The sequence below is a fragment of the Urocitellus parryii genome, chromosome 10 (genome assembly GCF_045843805.1).
Source record: "Urocitellus parryii isolate mUroPar1 chromosome 10, mUroPar1.hap1, whole genome shotgun sequence".
Taxonomy (NCBI): domain Eukaryota; kingdom Metazoa; phylum Chordata; class Mammalia; order Rodentia; family Sciuridae; genus Urocitellus; species Urocitellus parryii.
This window is the reverse complement of record NC_135540.1, coordinates 93,493,368-93,510,514: the sequence shown is the minus strand read 5'-3', so window position 1 is coordinate 93,510,514 and position 17,147 is coordinate 93,493,368. Positions and strand designations below refer to the sequence as shown.

The following is a 17,147-nucleotide window of genomic DNA, read 5'->3' as shown; positions in this document are numbered from 1 at the left end:
CAGGGTATCCTGTTATAGTTTTCACATTAGAGGTATCAAAGAAAAGCAATGTGTATGATGTTTTAGATTGTAGGTAAAGGTAAATTGGGTTGATGCCTTCAAAAGAGCAAGATTCTTTTTTAAAAAAATCGGCCTTCTACTGATGCTTTATAATTCTCTTGGAAAAATTATTTCATATTTGTCTTTTCCTAAAACCTTCAGCACCATCTGGTCCATCTTTACTCTTAGCTGATAACCATTTTATTCCACTGGAGAAAATAGTAGGAATATGAAAAGAATATTCATAATTTCAACACATTTGTGAACTCTTCTTTTGTAGCCCACAATCTGCCTTTTTCCTCACATTTATGTAAATAGACTACCTGTGCCTATGTCTTAGACCAACTGCACTGCCCGCTTTGCATCTCATTCTTGAACAGATAACCTGTGTTCCAAACATGTCAAATCACACCATACTCCATCATGCTTCCTTGTCCTTGCACAATCTGTTCCATTGGTCTAACATGTCTACCTCCAGTCTGCTGGGGAGCTGCCACTCAGACTTGGTCACGCAACTCTGTCATCTCCTTTGTCTTAAAGTTTTCCATGGCTGACTTTAATAGGGCCCTATATTCAGAGCATTTATGGGGAAAAAATTGAGATAAATTATTCATTGTGAGATTGGAAACATATCTGCCTTGGAAAGAGAGATTTAATTTTGTGCAGTATTTTATATAATAAACAGTCTGATCAACTAATCCAATTACACAGGCTCAATTCTGCCTTGTTTTTAGATGACTCCTAAGTTTACACTCACAATTGTGGTTGCTCAGTTAATCATCAGTCGGATATTTCCAATTGTGTACCAGAAATTAAAATATCCTTCAAACTCCATATGTAGAAAATGTGCAACTTTTTCTCCATAAACTGTCTCTTCTAGAGTACATTTTTCTCCCTTTTTATTTTTGAGGTAAAATCTTTTGCTGGTTTCAACATATTGCTGTCTTTTTTATCAACATAGTTTTTATTATCAAATTCTGGTAAATATTCTCCTGCAAACTTTCCCAAATTCCTCATTTTCTTTCCCTTCTGACTATCATCACCCAGTATCCCATTACTCCACTCTCATGGATTATAACAGCTCCTTTTCATTTCTTCTCCCATATCATGTTCCCCTTCCTCTCATCTATCATCAGGTACAAGTCCATCTTCCTAAGCACTGCAAGTCCTCATGTTAGTCATTTTCACAGGATACAGACAAAATACTTTTGACTAACACTGAAAGATTTATATCCTCTGGACCCCTCTGGTCTATTTACCCTCTAAGATGTTGTTCTCAATCCCCTTTGTCTTCATTCATTCACTGATTCAACAATTATTATCTACTTCCTCAATTTTACATTCTCATTTGTTGATGTTCCTTAAAGTTACAAGCCTTTAATTCATAAGGTTTTTGTTTCTTAAATGTCAAATTAAAAATATTGATCTTTCAGTGGGTCAGCACTTAACCTGTATTACAAGCATTCGGCTCCACCAAAACCACTGCCTCCTTGAATGCTTCTTTAATCTTTGCTCCACACCCTTTCTCTTTTTTTCCTTTCCTTTTCTTTCTTTCTTTTTTATTTTTTCTTTTTTATTGTTATTTTATCTTCTCTTCTCCTTTTGCCTACCATGAATTTTTATTAACTACTATTTTATCTAATGATCTCCTAATCATTTGCAATTTCTTGTTTTGACTAGTTTTATTTTAAAGCATTCACTCAGAACAGATCTTTGTATACATTTGGGAAAACTGGAGTTTTATCTTTATATTTTGTTTGTCAGAATTTGTATTCTTCATAAAGCAGAAAAAAAACTAGATCTTTAACAATTGGATCAAATAAGACATTTTAGAGTTCATTTCAGATGGTATGGTTTGAAAACTACAAAATTATTTCTAAATTTTCTATTTTATTTCATTAAAATTGCTATAGGGTTTTATATTTCTATTCCCTGTCCTCATTTTTCATTTTGATTATTTCTTATGACAGCTCAGCTATTTTTCTGGGTTTAGGTACTTTCAACTCATAAGATCTTGCAAACCATAACATGGAGTAAATAGCTGATTAAAAATGACAGAGACTCCTCAAGCAGAAAAATCACCCAGCTATTAGCCAAAGTCTGATAGTCCATACATAAAGTCTTCTGAGAAACACATAAGAAAATACTGGAAAAGGATACAGAATATAAATTATATCTTAGCATAAAATTCCTTGCCATAAAATTCCTTATTTCAGTAAGGAACAAAAATACAGCTTTTTCCTATTCTATCGCATAGGACTAACTCTTAAGAAAAATAAAATAAAATTTGTAAAATTTGGTTTTGAAGTTTTTATCCCCACTTATGGTGTTCCCGCTCTTCCTTTTAACCATTCAAGTACCCTCAGGCAATCACAAAGTTCACTAAGTTCTCCTAACACACATGCAGAATCAACTCTGTTTCCAAATCCCCCCAAGGTCTGTGTAACAGTATTAATGCCTCACTCTGAGAAAACAAATCACTGAATTGGGGCTTAGACCTTTCTTAGGTAATCCAGGTTTCCGAAAAACAATGGCTTAATTTTTTGAAATCTTTCAGATTAGGACTTTACACAAGTGTCAAATGATGAAGGAGAAGGAGAAGGAGTCATGTGAATAAAATATCTTTTCTGCTCAGCATGAAGGTGTTGTCTGTCTCATGGTCAAAACAAAACAATTATGCTTGCCTTTTCTCTTTTATATGTGTGCAATCACTGTTCTGATAGATTGGAGATATAACCAATAAGAAAATGTAAGGATTATGAAGAAAATATATACATTTAATAACATGTATTTTAGAGAAATATTTATATAAGGTATACATATATATTTCACAGTTATATTAATATGAAATATTTCAAGTTAATTTCTATATATTTTGTATGTCTTAATGAGAAATCCATATAAGCACAGAGCATATCCCTATAATCATCATCATCCACTTAATATGATAATTATCTAGTTAGATAATTTAAAATAGATGGCATACCAAATATTATGTATAATTATAATGCACCAATAATTTTTTTTAAACTTGATTTGTCTATATGTAATGATGCTGTTCTTGTTCTTGAACATGTAACAAGACAAATGGATCTATATATGATTCTGTAGAGAAATCTATGAAGCAGTGGTACTGCAAAATTCAAGATAATATTCATGAAAGTTCTGTAGAGAAGATGAGATGTTAAAAAAGTACAAGAAAGGGATGATCAGTACCGCATTTGATTAATGAGAAAATAAATGTTCCCTCTGCTACCTCCTCTTCAGTTGACAGCAGTCACCATTCATGTTATTTTTCCACCCACAGGATGGTGAGCAGCATGCCATCTTTCTGAAACATTCCCATGATAATTACTTAAAACCATAGATTGCAGACACAACACATGTTTGGGACAAGATTGTCTCTATGCAGAAACTTCAAAATACTGAGGAAAACCCACACATTTCCCACCTAAATGCTATTGTTTTGTTTGCAACCCTTAAGTGGGTGTCATAAGGACAGATAGTGTTAATTCTATTTATGTCAGAATTTTAGGCAAGCAAATCTCCACTTACCTATACATAATGTGCTGATATAATGGCTGTTGATGCTAATAAAGAAAAAGGAAACTTCTGCACCCCTTTATCCTGATCAGTGGTTCTCAGGGAAATGTGCTAACCACAAGGTAGTTGAGATTTTAAGGGCTGGGTACAATGGCTGAAAGTAATTAAAAGGAAACTTGTTTAACAAGTGTGATGACAGCTGTGGATGTGTGATCTTAAAGGAAGAAATGAAAATTCTCTTTGAGTTGGATAACTAGGAAAAAATACAATGGCTGTTACTTAGATTGGTCATCTGAGATACCCACCCAAGAAATTCTACCACAGATTGATGAATCAGTGTTCTGACTCAGGTGCTAGCCATCCTTTCCTGGCATAGAGCTCCTCCCCAGTGAAACTAGTTCTACCCATCAGAGCAGTCTCTGACAAATGTCTTAAACATAAGTTGTCCTCTTTGGGATCTAATAATTCTACTAGAGCATTACTCACTTGAAACATGATTTATTTAAAAATTCTCATTGGGTACAGCAAAGCATGCCTATAATCCCAGCAACTCAGGAGGCAAAGGCAGGAGGATCACAAATTTGATGTCAGCCTAGGTAATTAAGCAAGACCATGTCTCAAAATAAATATATATATATATACATATAAAAGGCTGAGAATGTAGTTCAGTGGTAATTGCCCCTGAGCTCTATCTCCAATAACCCCCCTAACATACACAAACACACACACACACACACACACACACACACACGGAAAAAAAAAGAAAAGAAAGAAAGTAAAAGAGAAAAAATCTGTTATGGTCGAATTCAGGACCCCCAAAGACCACCAGAGACCAAGATCCATGTAAACAGCAAAGAGGTGTTTATTACGAGCTAGCTTGGTCCTCCGCGCACGCACACAGCAACTGGTGACACTGAGAGGCCCTGAGCCCAAGGTTTGCAGCAGTTTTATACTTTCTTTGGAGAAGGCACCTACATCATAGCATCTCTTAGCAAATCATCACATACCTCGGGAAAATCAAATAACAACTCTAAAACATGATTAGCACATTCACTGGCAGGAACAAGTTGGGTAAGGGTGATTGGTCAGTACAAAAGGGGTATTCATTTGAACTGATTGGTTTAAGCCAAGAGGGATGTACATGCTGAACTACATGGTTTCTCAACACGCTATCAACCACCATAAACTACTGGGAGGGTCATCTGGCATCCCAGGTATTTCCCTGTCTCATGCTGATTGGTGGCTACTAGGGGGCTGCTATGGATCCCCACCTAGCCTGACTGAGTCAGGGACACCTGGCACAGCAGATCTCTCCTGTTATTTGTAGATAAACAACTTAGCAGGGTGGGAATGTGCCTAGGAGTGCTCTGTGGGTCTTTCCAAGGACAAAGGTGATGTCCCTTCCTTGTTCAGGCTTTGCTCTGAGATAGAGGCTGGTTTTTCAAATCAGTTCACTGGGACTCCATACTTTTTGTAGGAATGAAATTGCAGATGTAAGTAGTTTGGGGAGCAAGACAGTTTTATCTTGGTAATTTTTTTATAGGAAGTAGAACTAGTTAGTCAAGAATTGTTTTACTAAGTGAATATAGATTAAATTTTTTTGAGAGACATGCCAAATTCTTATGAAAACAAAACTTATAAGGCATTTAGATATAAAATATCAGACTGAATTTTAATACACATATCTAGATGCTTTAGATGATTTTTCTCATACCTCTAACTACACACTCCGTTCATTTGCTCATTTAATAAATATTTGTCATGTACTTCCTGGAGCTACACATTGTTCTTAGTGGTGTGTTTACAACAATAGGTGTAATAAAGTTGCGGTTATGCCTTCCTATGTTTCCTATACTTCCTATATAAAATCTCATATTTTCTACAATGCTTTTGTTACTGCTATTTACTGGTGACAAGTTCTTGTTTCCCCAAATGCTGAAGTACAACACCAGAGAAGCATGCCGAGGCAAGTACAGAGTGGAAAGTGGAAAGCTTTATTAAAAGATAGCAGAAAAGACTTCCTCCCGGAGGAAGAAGGGGACCCAAAAGGCGGAATCCGTGGAAAAGGGAGGTCTTCCCTTTTTTAAAGCTAAAGTCTTCTTTTAGTCCTCCCACATTCCAGTACTTTGTTTCCCTCCATCCTGCAGTGATAGAATGAAGGTGGGAAGGCCAAAGCTGGGAGGTAGGTGGACCAATGGGGCAGGGAGGAGTAATCTGGGTAGGAAGGACCTGGGGTGGTTTGATTAGCACCTCCCTGTATGCTGAGAGCTACTTCATTAACAGTTCTTTAGGATGCGTTGGGGCCTTGGGGACATGAAGATTTCAATTTCCCCAGGTGTTGTGGTTTTCTGGACTCTATTCTTGTTAATGGTCTCCATTTTCTTTATCTTACCTATGTTAGACCCAATTTACCTTATGACACTAACTACCTATCTTTAAATCTGGCATGGTTATGACTTCCTGGTATTTAACATCTCATATTTTCTACAATGCTTTCATGAATATATTATCTTGAATGTTGCAGAACCACTACTACATACATGTTCTCTGTAGAACCGAAAATTAATTCATATATATTTACTTGTTCAAAGTCCATAAACAAGAATGATATAAAAGTGAACTTTGCATGCTAACGGGAAAGACAGACAAGAACTAACAAAATAGTGAACGAACTGTCAAATGTGAGGTACTTGCACATGCTATGAAGAAAATAAAGTAGGGTGATTGGGCAGAAAGTGGTTGGGTATGGTGAGGTGGCTTTCTATAGGGTGGTCAGGAAAGGCTTTTTTGAGGAGAAGGCTTTGAGCAGAAAACCTGAATGATTATAGTAACTAGTGTGATTCATCTTCTTAAAATACATGTTCATGACATTTCTCTACTTAAAAAAAATTTTAAAATCCTCACCTGCTTTCCAAATAAAATATAACTTGCTTAGTTTCTATTCTATGTCTTTAGAATGTCATTTCTCTTTATCTACGTTGTTCCCTAGCCATACTGCGTAACAGAAAGGGCATGACCTGCATTTCAATGCCAGGTCTATTGGTAACCATCTGTTTGACATCTTCATTTTCTCATAGGCAAAAATGTGAGATAACAGGACCACACTTGTAAGGCTGTTGTTTGAACTGAGAGTATGTAAATCAAGTGCCTGGCTCAATGCCAAGGACATTGTGCTGCCTTGGCAATGACTTTACCTAAAGCTTGACTGAACTTGAACCATTTCTCACAGTCCTTTATCTTGAATAGCAAGTGCTTTCTTACCTTCAAATTTTAATTTGTGCTCTCTAAGGCTTTCAAGGTGGCCATTTTTACCCATCCAATGTTTATTCATGTGTCATGGTCCAACCTGGTTGCCACTTCTGCCATCAAACCCAGAATTTTCTCCTCTTTGAACTCCCTCTATCTCTAATCATTTACTCTCATCAGTATTCACTTTGAGTTTAATCATCTGCTGTGTTGTTGATTTTAATTTAAATTTATCCTGTGGATATTACCCCAAGAACAATTTGTTTGAACTTGAGGGCAAGAAATGTATCATATTTTTCTGTTTTTCATTGTTCATCAAAGCACCCTGGAAGATCCTCAGTGTATTTAAGATATTAAAAGTATATGTATACTTCCTAAAATATTTTATTCACTTTTAGTGAATATTTTATATTTACTAAGTAAATATAGGGGTTTTATTAGGGTATCCATAGAAGAAATACAGATGACCAAGTAACATGAAAAGTGCTTAATCTCTTTATAATCAGTAATTATATAAATATAAAATAAACTAATGATCTCACTACTAAAATTAAAAATAAAAATATTTACTATTTCAAGATTTGGTAAGAATGTGGAAAAATGGACTCTCACACATTGACAGTAGTTCTTAAAATTGAGGTAACAATTTTAGAGGGTAACTTGGCAGCATCTGTTGAATTTTAAAACTACCCTATAACTATGTGGTTTTGATTCTAAGTATCAATTCTAGCACATGTACTCAAACAGAAACATATGATGATTTTTTATTACAAAATTTATAATAGCAAAAAAAGGAGAAACATTATTAACTGACACAGGAATGGTTACATAAACTATATCATCTATGTAATGTTATACAAGTGTTATAAAATGAGGTTATAGTGTTATGCTCGAATTTGGGACCCTCAAAAGACCACTAGAGACCAAGATTGATGTAAGCAGCAAAGAGGTGTTTATTACGAGCTAGCTCAGTCCTCCATGTGCACACAACAACTGGTGACACTGACAGGCCCCGAGCCCAGGGTTTTCAGCAGTTTTATACACTATTTGGGGAAGGCAGGGACTTCACATACATCATAGCATCTCTTAGCAAATCATCACACACAGTGGGAAAATCATAAGACAACTCTAAAACATGATTAGTACAGTCACTGGTGGGAACAAGTTGGGTAGGAGTGATTGGTTACTACAAGAGGGGGATATGTTTGAACTGATTGGTTTAAACCATGAGGGGAGTACATGCTGAACTACATGGTTTCCCAACATGTTATCAACCACCATAAACTACTGGGAGGGTCATCTGGCATCCCAGGTATTTCCCTATCTCATGCTGATTGGTGCTTCTAGGGGGTTGCCATGGGTCCTCACCTAGCCTGACTGAGTCAGGGACACCTGGTGCAGAAGATCTTTCCAGTTTTTTGTAGATAAACAACTCAGCAGGGTGGGTATGTGCCTAGGAGTGCACTGTGGGTCTTTCCAAAGACAAAGGTCACGTCCCCTTCCTTGGACAGGCTTTGCTCTGAGGTAGAGGCTGGTTTTTCAAATAGCAGATATTGTGGATTAATATACTAATCCTCCATGCTGAGGTCACTTTCTATGCAGCAGAGATTGGAAAGCTAAGATCTAGATCTCACAGAGTCTGGTAGGGTTAGGATTCTGGATACAGATTAAATTCTACTGTTTAGATGAAACTTGAAATAAAGAAGCAAGTCAAGAGCTTTTCAAGGCAGCAGTGGTGCTCTTAGATTTACTGGAAAAATGCCATTGAGATGTTATATTTTTTACAGCAGCATCTGCCCTGTGTTCTCCAAACTCTGGAACTGAGAAACAATTTAGAGTACAGAGAAATCAGTCCAGCCTACAGATGTCAGGAAGGTGTAAAGTTAATATCACTGGTGCTGGATCTTAGCTGTTGAGCTCAATAATGTTAGTTCAGTAGATTCTCCTAGGCATCAGTTCTCTTTATGAATTATCCTTGAGCTTAGCTTGAAGCCTACACCTTTAGCCCTTGCAGCAATTTCCTAAGAATATTTTCAAATTTCTATCTGCTTAACATGTCCTTCCTGCTCTTAACCAGAATGTCAGTTATAGACCTATCTAAATATAGAAAGATTTTAAGAAAAATTGAGTTGAAATAGGAGATGTAGAATGATCATCCAACATTATACCATTAACACTTAAAAAACAGTAAATAATAGTGAGCTTCTTAAATGCACTGCATGCAAATATATGTATTGAATTTATATATTTCTTTATAAAAATAAATATATAAAAAGACCTGAAAGGATTCACAGATCAAGGTTTACTCTAGAGGACAAGCGTATAGACAAGAACTGGAAATGAAAATTAAAGAAACTAGCTTGATTTATAATGGGTTCATTATTTTTTAAGAATAATGTGTTCATAAACTTCTTATGTAATTTTAAAAAATTGTACTTGTTGAGTTGAAATGAAAGCTTATCTTCTATAAGGATCTAAGTAGAGAAAAAAAAGGAGAATTGTCAGTAAAATATATATTCTTGAACAGTCAGGGCCAAATTAATATTAGCTAAAAATAGATTGTATTTGTTAGCTATGTAGAACTTTCTATGATGAGATGGTGGCTTGGTGACAATAGGCACAAAATTCATGTGAACACAGTGGATTAAAAAAACTCACCAAAAAAAAATGTGAATTGATTTTTAAAGCATAGTAGAAGTTTATCATGAAAAAAAAGTTAGAAAAGGGCATCAAAGATGAGGAGCACAATCACTTGGAAAGATCCAGAATAACATGTTTCAGACATCTTAAGTTAGAATTCAGGTTCTAGGCAAGTGCATAACAGGAGATAAAATTGACATGTGTAGCAGCCAGATCTTGACAGTACATTTCTGTTTTATTCAGTTGGATACAACAATTACCTAATCACACCAACCACAAGTCTAGGAACACAAAGATGCTTGATAAGTTCAGGGTATAAGAGGAGACACAGATGCATAAACAGTTCATTTTTACATCAGTGTGAAGCTGGGACAGGTATATCCTCTAGACAAGCTGTAGCACCTCCCTGGGAATGTCAAGAAAGGATTCCTTGTAAAGGTGGCATCTGAGCTGAGTTTTTTTTTAATGCCTTTATTTTATTTGTTTAATTTTATGTGGTGCTGAGGATCAAACCCCATGCCTCACACATGCTAGGCAAATGCTCTACCACTGAGCTACAATCCCAGACCTGAGCTAAGTTTTTATAATGAGTAGAAAGAGGGAGTCAAGCTCTCTAGGCATACTCAGAGTTTAAATATTCTTCAAGAATGTTGAGATGGGAGGCAAAGAGGTAGAACAGGATTCTAAGTAGGAAAGAGAGGTGCTCCCAAAATATGTGATTACTCAGGTGTCTATTCTCTGAACAATGCCATTAGAGTACATTAGGGATAGTAGAAGGACCAACAATTTAGCTGACAATGCCACATTTTTTCTAAAGGGAAGGCAGGTTTATGTAGAATACCTCTCTGGCCCTCAAGTTTCCTTCTCTGATTATGGCTTGGTTTGATCCCCTGTAATACCTTCTCTTCCCCAAATGGCTAAGAAGAATGATGTGAGGACAATCTCTTATTACTCGGTAGCCATTTTTTTTAAAGAGAGAGAGAGAGAGAGAGAGAGAGAGAGAGAGAGAGAGAGAAAGAGAATTTTAATATTTATTTTTTAGTTTTTGGCGGACACATCTTTGTTTGTATGTGGTGCTGAGGATCAAACCCCAGGCTGCACACATGCCAGGAGAGCATGCCAGGCGAGCGCGCTACCACTTGAGCCACATCCCCAGCCCTCAGTAGCCATTTTTGTTTCATTGATTTTCTTTGATAGATAATATGGGCATAAAAACTTGAGATGTTATTTAGTAGAATTCTTGTATAATATGTATTCCTTTGTTTAGTAAAAATAAAGTTTTGCTTACTCAACTATGAGTGCCTACTGTGACAAATTTTAGATGAAGATTATTTGTAAAGCAATAGTATAACAAAATATGTCATAATCATTATGTTTTCCTAATTAAGCATAATAGTTACGCAGAACAACATATTATCATAACATGATTTTTGGCAATACTTTAATCACTATAAGCAGCAAATCTGAAATGTCCTTGAGGTGTTTTAAAAAAATAGAATCTTCCAAATTTCCTCTTGAGTTAGAATTATTAAAAATTAAAATCAGTAACAAATTGACACTAGAGCACTTAACAGCATATCTGGCACAATAGCCAAAAGTGATGTTCTCTAGTTGCACCATCTAGTAAAGGTCTCTTCTCAAAGCATAAATGAGAACTGGTTACATTCATTGGTGTGCTAGTAAATATTTACAAATATTAGTTCTCGGAGCCAGTGGGTGAGAGCTAATGTGGAACATTTATCAATTTCTATAGTATAAATATACCACATCTAATCTCAAGCTCCCCCCATGCACATCACTAAAGGTGGATTTTCCAAGTCATGAGCAACAGTGCTCCAGTATAGAATGTCTTCATCATACAGATACTATGGATATAAATAACCTTAAGATGGTAACTACTGATAGAATGTAATAATAATAAAGATGTGATGAGTTTTGAGTATTTATTGCTAACAACTATGATTGTGTTTCACAGCTAGTTCATATAATTCCTGAAGTTTTAATATTTAACTCTTGTACACTGATGCAAGCCACCTTCGGCACACCATAGCTGTGCCAAATATTAAGATGTGTAAAGATTTCACTCCTAAGATTCCACAGGGAAAATTCACATAAAACTTTCATTTAAAAGTAAAGGATACTGTGCAGCAAGAGACCACGCCAGCAAGCACTGGGCTGCCAGAAGAAAGAGAGCAAGCTTTTCATGGTTTATTCACATGCATGCACATGACTCTAGGTTAAACCACAAATACTGGTGTGATAAATATCAACTTTAGGAGAGCCAAAGGCAAAAGTTTGCAGCAAGATCTTAGATTAGTAAACAAACTGACCCAAAGGTTAATAGAAAGGTTTCAGACTGAAACCTCACATAAATCATATAGGCCTTATTTTGGCCATGAGTCAAAGCTGAGTATACACTAAAGAAAATGCAAAGACTATACTTTCAGGGATCATTTCTATAGTTAGTTACTAGAAAATTCAGTACACAATGGAGTATTATTCATCAATGGGAAAACAATGGGATCCTTTTGTTTTTAGAAAAATGGATGGAACTGGAGAACATTATATTAGGTTAAAAAAGCCGGATATAAAAAGGCAAATATTACGTGTTTTCTCTCAAATGAAGAGCTAAAAATGATGACCATAAATAGAAGAGTGATTACTAGAGATTAAGAAGGATATGTGAGTACTGGGGCAAGGTGGAAAAAAAGCAGGTTGGATTGGATCAAGGCACATTCATACGTGTGTGGAAATATCATACTGAATTAATATGTATGATTATTATGTATTAACAAAAAATGTTTTAAAGTAATCATCAAGCACTCCCAGGGATAAGGCTAGTTCAGTTATAAATTAACTCTATCTTATACAAAATCAAATAATGAAAATAATGATGTATGTTTCAAATATCTGTTATCCACGAGGATTATACTTTCACTCTTTTTTAAATGGGAAAGACTGATGAAAGTAAAAAAAAAATCTTTTTGACATACTAAAAAAAATTCTCTATTATATTTTTAAAAGGAAACTTTAAATATGTGTAACTAGAAGTCTAGGGAGAGGTCAAATCTTTGATTTCTAAAGCTAAAATAATACTACTTGGAATTTGTTAGTACAGAGCTGGGTTTGGAAGTTGTTTGTGCAGCACTGGACTGCATAAGATTATATAGGGTGTGGGTGTGAGTAGAGAGGAGGAGATATGTGAGCCTGGACTTAGGGCACTCCAGCACTTAGAGTTTGGGAAGATGAAGAAGATCCAGCCAGAGACTGAGAAAGAGTTGCTAATGACAAAGAAAGCTTTTCAACAGGTGTTCTTTTTTCCTAAATCCAAATGAAGAAAATGTTTCAATAGGAAATGAGTAACAGTGCTAAATATCACATCAAATAAAGAGGTTAAGTAAGAGGAAGATTGAGAATTTATCTTTCCTTTGGCAACATAAAATTTATTAGCCACCTTGAGAGATGTGGCTTTGGAGAAGTGTCTGGGTCAATATGCTGTTAGAAAAGAGTTTGGAAAGAGAAGAACAAGAAAAGAAGTGGAGACCAACACTATGAACTAGTTCTGCAAAGAAATATGGCAGAAAGGAGATATTTGTTCTTACCTGGGAGATACTGTGGAAGATTACTATGTTAATGAAAATGATCCAGTATAGAGTAGTAAAAGTGATGAGATAAAAGGGATAGATGACAGTCCTAGAAACAAATTCCTTCAAAAGTGTTTTAGTAAGCTTTGCGTTGCTGTGACCAAAAAAAAAAAAAAAAAAAAAAAACTGACCAGAACAATTTACAGAAGGAAGATTTTATTTGGGGACCCCATTTTTAGAGGTTCAATACATGATGGCCCAAGTCCATTTCTCTAGGCCCAAGAAGAGGTCAAGTATTATAACTGAAGGGCGCAGTGGAATGGGGAAAGTTTCTGAGCTCTTGACTAGGTCAGGAAGCAGAGAGAGAAGGAACAAGGAGGGCAGCTGGAAGGATGTACCCTTTTAGAGCATACTCCCCTGTGACCCACCTCCTCTAGCCATGTCCCACCTGGCTACAGTTACCACCTCGTCAGTCTACCCAAACTAGGATGGACTGATTAGGTTACAGTCTAAAAATCTAATCCCTTCACCTCCAAGCATTCCTATATTAGCACAGGAGCTTTGGGGAGATACCTCATAACCAAACAAAAACAGAGGGTAAGTACAAATAAGGTCTTACAATATCTGGAGAGTTTAGCCTTAGATTGCTGTACAGATGATTCATTGAAACAAAAGAGAAAATAGATGACAACAATAACTAATACCTATCTTGCGCCATTTGCTATGTATTCCAAGTGCATTATGTTTAACTCCTTAAATACTCCACAACAGCACCTGGAAGTAGACATTATTCCTGTTCTCATATGGCATCAAGGAACACGAGACATGGTGACGTCAAGTAATTTGCTCAAGTCACACATCTAGGAAGTGGCAAAACCAGGACTTATACTCAGGCTGTTCAACTCCATAGTACACTTACCTATGCTGCCCTCTGGGAAGCAAGTAGAGTATTGCATTCTTAAAATAAGTACCAGGAGAAACCATAATATCATTCATTTCTGTTTCATTTTTTGTTTTTGTTCTTGTTTGGTGAAATAATGAGAGTGGTCGTCAGATGAGTATAAGGAAATGAAAAAGAAAGTGTTGGAGTTAAGGAAGGGGAAGAGTGAATGAGATTTATTTAGGAGCACAGGGGGTTCTGGCTGTACAAGTACAAAAGGGAACATTAAGGACTTATTTGAGGCTTGTGATCATGATTTTAAAGTATGACAAGTCGGTGTGTTATGTGTGTTTTTCCACCAGCTGTGGTCAGTCAGCAACTAGCACCCACCCAGCAAAAAGTAGAAAAGTTGGATTTAACCATATTTGTGGTTTTTCCAGGCTGGATGGTGAATGTAAGTCAAAGACTCCCATGAAAAGCAGTTTTCCTTAAGATTAAGAGAGGAAAACAAACCTCTGAGGAGAAATGAAACAGTCTCCAACCCCAAAGAAAGGGCAAATGAATTCCAGGGATCTTAACTTGGAGATTGTTGGCTGTTAAGAGCACCATCCGTGCCTTTTCCTACCCCCTCACTCACTCCTTTGTTTCATCAGCCTCAGAAATCAGATGGATCATAGAAGCCAGATTACCCTGACCACAACTTCCCAAGGACAAACAATATGAAGGATAAAAGTGTTGAGGAGTCACAGAAACAGCAAATTCCCAGAACCTCTAACTTGTCACTTGCATGATTTGTGTTTTCTGTTCCACAAACACCACCATCTGTGTGTTCTCTTAACAGCTGCAGTGACTCATCCTTATCACAAGGCAAGATCATGTAGGAAAAGATGTAACCTTGGACTCCAGACTAACCCCCTCTTTCGCAAGGTTGAAGTGCTTGCACAGGACCTGCAAAGAGAGCACCTTAGAAAATGTGCCCTGAATCAGCTAAAATTCCTAAACTCTAGCCCACCCTTGTAATCTTTACACAGAAATAAATACTGGCTTCCTTCTTCATTCAGGGATCCAGATTAACACTCTCTGGGTCAGAGCTGTGTCTCTTCTGCTCTAGCAATTAGTCCCTCTAAACAGTCCTGTTCCCATCACAGTTGTGCCTCATCGGATTCTTCTGATGGAGGACACAATAACCTACTGAGTCAGTAACAAAGAGAGAAGGGGGAATGAATGAAAGATTCGTAAATATCTGACTTCTGAATTAACTATAAGACAAGGAAAATATACAACCTGAAATCCCTCTTATACCATTTTGTAATGACATTCTTTCTTTCTCTTTTCATTTGCGTTCTCTAAAGATCCCTGTCAGCTCACAAAGATATGTTCCCAGCCTAAGGAAAAAGATGAAGATACATTCATGTCTTACTAGTGAAGTCAGGAAGAAGAGATAAGCCTGGGAAGATAGGAAAACGGGCCCCTGGGTAACTACCTGGGCAACAGGCACAATCAGCAACTGCAGATTTTTGCTGAGAAACTTGAAAAAATGACTATTTTAAAATCAGGACCTCCGTGACCTGACGTCCACAGCCTTCCCAAAGAGGGAAAAATACTTGATCATTATCTTTATTGGACTAAAGCCTTCATGAATACTTCGGGAACACTGAGTGCCTTATGAGGTTTGGGCAGGGGCTGACTTCTTCAACCTGTAGATCCATATAAACCCCTAGACAATTGTGGAAAGCCATTTCTGACACGTGATTGGGTGGCTCCCGTTAAGGGTCTGAGCTTTGGCTGTGTCGAAGCTTTCCTGGCCCTTTCCTGATGAGAAAGCCCATCCGTGTGGGGGTGTGCCTGACCACTGATCCCGGGGGCCCAATCACTGACCCTGACCTTGGAGTGCAGCCCCCCCTCAACCTTCATTGGATGGAATTCTCCCCTGAATCTCTTGTTCCCCAATAAAAGGCTACTCCAGGCATGTTCACTCTCTCTCTCCTGCTAGCCCTGAGTAATCCTTGCTGCCCTGCTGGGCGGTTAGAGGTGGGAACCAGAGAGGTGAGCCGTCTCGGACCTGGCAATAGAAATAAGGTAACTGAGTCTGTGTGTTTTGTTTCGATCTCATCTAGCTAACTTTATGCCTAGAACCTCATTAATGAAACCATTGCACAGGCCGCATGGTAGAGACAATCACCATAGGGGAGGGTATCCCTCACTCAGGACCCCTCCCTCTTCAGGAGCTCTGCTTTCTTTTTTTTTTCTTTCTATTACTCTAATAAATTCTGTTACTTTGTTCTCACCTTTGTGTCCATGGATTTTATTATTCAAGTTTATGAGAGAAAGAACCCACCTGACATCCACACTCTGTGTTACACAGGGACAGCCTAAACCGGTCTCCCTACTTCTCATAGCGTGCCTCTCAATCCCTACTCCAGCCCATTGTCTTCATCATTGCTAACACAGTCTTTGCAAGGTACCTATAAGACCAGTTCACTCTCTCCTCTGCTTAGCAAACTCCAGGTCCTCCACTGAAGTTACAATTAAAATCCAACGTCTTGATTATCACTTACGTGGTCCTGTTTGACTGGATCTCAGCTACTTCTTCCATATTCTCCCCTATCATCTCTCATTTAGCCACCAGTCTTTAGTCACAATGGCCCTCTTTCTGCCACAGACATCTACCTCCCTTATGTCCATCTAAAAGCCTCATACTTGTTGCTTTTGAATCTTTCTTAGATATTTTGTATGTTTTGCTTTTTTGTCATTTAGGTCCATCTTAATTGCTACTCCATCATGGAGGTTATTTAGCCTGCCCAACATAAAGGATTACTCATTTGACCATGATTTTATATATTCATATTTCTTTTATAATATTTATCACAATCCAGAATTATCTTATGTATGAGTTTACTGCCTATTTTTATCCACTAAAAGTAGCATCCTTGGATAAATATACTGTGTGTATATAGTACCTGGCTGTACTATACTCAATAAATATTCATGATAGCCAAAATAAGGAGTGGGGAGGGAAAGACATCACCTTGTCACGTTGGTTCTGAACTGGCTTGTGTTCTTATGCGTGACATTGGTGTCATATTTCAGAATAAAAGAAGCATAAAAGAGTAACACTACAAACAACTGAAAGAAGGATTATTTTTATTTTATGTTATTTAAAGTTTGGAGCCACTTCTTTTAATTTAGGAAATGACATAAGGTAAATTATTTGT

At 37.0% G+C, this 17,147-nt stretch overlaps 1 pseudogene; it reads left to right on the top strand.

Annotated features, from left to right (window-relative positions):
* The first annotated feature begins 11,899 nt into the window (after positions 1–11,899).
* On the top strand, positions 11,900–11,990 carry LOC113196084 (small nucleolar RNA U3; annotated as a pseudogene).
* The last annotated feature ends 5,157 nt before the right edge of the window (positions 11,991–17,147 follow it).